The sequence below is a fragment of the Urtica dioica genome, chromosome 7 (assembly GCF_054948205.1).
Source record: "Urtica dioica subsp. dioica isolate 48M chromosome 7, U.dioica_male_clone48M_v1_H2, whole genome shotgun sequence".
Taxonomy (NCBI): Eukaryota; Viridiplantae; Streptophyta; class Magnoliopsida; order Rosales; family Urticaceae; genus Urtica; species Urtica dioica.
Window position 1 is genome coordinate 23,523,450 of NC_142762.1, and position 3,433 is coordinate 23,526,882.

The following is a 3,433-nucleotide window of genomic DNA, read 5'->3' on the forward strand; positions in this document are numbered from 1 at the left end:
AATTAAGGAAGCTCCCACTAATTTAATTCATCATCAACACTAACTTTTAGTTGTGTCTCCTTTATTACTTATTATTCGCACAAGTCATTGTCGAATAATGATAATATTTATTTAGACGCTTTCAAAGCTCTAAATAGTTCTTAAACAATAAAACATATTCAACATAAGAATTTAATGAAGCAATAAAAGCTAATTAAATTCTAACAGAGATAATAACTTAGAAAATATTTATATTTATTTATTGTGCTTCTATATAGCATATGAACGGAAAAACGTGACCTTCATATTCTATATCTTTTTCATAAGGACATAAGCATTCATGCATATTCAAATATCATAAAAGCAATCAAGGCATTCAATAGAAGGAAATATTTAAAGACACAACCATGTGTTCATAAATAATGTAATAAAACATAAATAAAGAAAGATTCATCCTTTCTGGAATAGCCATAAAGGCTACAATCCAGACAACCTCGGATTATTAAATGACACATCCCATGTTCAAAAATAAATCCAAAGATGAAAGTAATAAAACTAGCGGGAAATTAGATCTTCAAACGGAGCATGAGCTTCTCTACAATTCGGGCTTGAATTCGACATTGTTCAGCAAGCTCGTCTACACATGTGTGCTCCATCAAATCTGCTCTGCAACAAGCAAAGAAGTATGCTCATGAATAATTATCCTCAAAACATTTTTAGGATATCTTTAATCATTTTAAGGTACAATACAAGCATTCTTCTTGTTTTTCTCAAGCTCAGCCAAGTACAAAGGACAATGCCTCTTCCAATGGCCTTCAGTGTTGCAGTGGTTGCATTTACCAATGCTTTCTCGCTTCTTTTCTTTTCCTTTTCCACTTCTCTTGAAGTTCTTCCTTTCCTTCTTAGCGGGACCTTTCCCCTTTGACGTATTCGGACGTGCCTTAGATGACTCAGCACCAGAAGTCAACTTCTTCTTGGTTTTAGGCGAAGAACTCTTGTCAGCATAGAGAGCTGACCCTCTGTTCTTCCCATGTCGAGTGATAGACTCGAAAGTCTGTAGTTCATTCAACAGCTCAGACAGTCCATACGTCAACTTGTTCATGATGTAGTTGGACGTAAACTGTATGAAGTCACTCGAAAGGGAATTCAGGATTATTCCCACCTGAGTAACCTCATCCATCTGTACCCCATGGAATTCAGCTTCGGTGAAGTAGTTAGTCATCTTCATGACATGATCCCTCACCGGAGTTCCCGCAATCATCCTAGTGCTAGTGCACTTACGGGTGAGCTCAATGCGGGCTTGCTCGCTTTGCATCCCAAACATTTGTTGCAACGAGTCAAGGATCTCCACAGCGGTCTCCTTCCCTTCCATCTTAGTTCGCAACGCATCAGATATGCTTGCGAGCATGTAGGCCACCGCCTTGTTATTGGCAGTAGTCCACTTGTCATAGTCCTCCCTCAAGTTCTTGGAGGCACCATGAGCAGGAAGAGGAGGTCTGTCTTCAGTGAGGATAAAGCGAATGCTTTCACTCACAAGCACAATGTTGAGATTCGACTTCCACTTAGGGAAGTTATCTCCAGTCAGGACGTCTTTCGACAACAGGGCCATAATAGGGTTCGACATGGTTACTAAAAACATAAAAAGCACATTTATTGGCAATATGAAAAGAAACAACTATCAATATAATTTAGGAAATAAAAACTATAATGCAAACATGCACGGGATAAAATACTAAACAAAAGAACCCAGTTTTTATATTCCAAGGTAATTCGACTAATAGCCACATTCCGTTTCACTCTGGTGACGTAACGGAGTGCACCTAGTGAAAATGAGAACCATCTCTGATTAGTGAGCAATCATAGTACATGCACCTTCATAACTATGCTCACTAACTACCAATTTTATAGGAATCTTTGGCCACATGAGCAACCACCGGTTGGTTCATGCATGAGTCAACCCAACATTTCAGTGAAAGAAATCTAGCTCATACGCACTAGCGTAACTAGTACACGCAGAGATCAACCCTCCCACCTATCGTCAGAGACACAACCTTGGTATTGGAATCAGAAAAGCCCTTCCGAATGGAACTGACCACCATGTTTAGAAAACCGCCGGTCACGAGGGGATCTTTCATCCTCATGGTGTTGTGTCAATGTTGGAGACCTACTACTCAATATACTCTCAGTATTTTAATTTTCCTAGCATTAACTTTAATCTAGGTGATCCACTCGAGTTAACTAAGCCATATTAAAAACTCGAGTGTTTCTAAGCTACCCTTAAAAACAGATGTTTCGATATAGCTTAGTGATTAGGAATTCATGACATCTAGTCTTGATTATCTTAAAGTATTCCATCACGGAAAAGCTCCCAGTAGAGAAGGTGAGACACTAGGTCTTCTTAAGTACCTCTAAGCTTAGCCTCTTATCGGCTTGGTGACAGAGCTCTCTGATCCGTTCAACTCATTCATTAATTAACTATCCTAATCCAATTAGACAATTTTAATGAATGAAAGCCCATGACAACCATTAACATACGATACATGATCTAAGTTATAGCATACAAGCATGGCATAGTAATTAAATAAACAAGCAAGAGCATGCAAGAATGGTTTGATTCGGATTGATCGTTTCCTATTTGATTCTATAAAGTAAATCAAGATGAGCCCAATCATATTGGCCCATGGATTCAATTGGGCCAATTCTTATGTCCCTTAGAAAAATAAATCAATATCAAATTATTTAATTTTTCTAATTTTTTATCGAAAAAATTAATTAAGGGCACATTCCAATGTCCCATTTAAAATAAATCGATATCATAATCATTTATTTTGTAATGTTTTAAATAAAAAATCATTAGGGCTCAGCCCATACAATTATTTAAATAAAACATTTTAAAAAAAAACTTAATTTTTTTTTTTTCGGTAAATTTTTTTTTTAAAGAGTGGGCCCGTGGGCCCACTAGGGTTTCCGGGCTGAGGCCCGGACGAATCCTCTAATCTTGACCTAGGTCAAGATTAGACTTGAGGCTGCACCGGACCGCCGCCGCCACGAGGGCGCGGCCCGGCACGAAGAGGACGGCCGAAACTTGTCACAAAATGTTGTGACAAGTTTTCTTGTGGCGTAGTCGTTGAGGCTTTCTTCGTCCGTCATGCTTCTTCGTTTTGTATCCGTCTCTCGCCGATCGTCGTGATCAAGAACGTCGCACCATCGGATTACAACAATAATAATAATAATTACATAAAACCTATACCGTTTAAATTTCGGGTTTACAAAAAATCTAGAAAAGCGAGAATCAAATATTCTACGATCAAACCACGAATCACAACTCACATATCATATATTGAATTGCATGAAATTCACATCCACATATAATTTCATTCAAACCATATTTAAATTAATTACAAGAACGAATCAATTAATTAATCATAACATCTAGCTCTGATACCACTTGTTG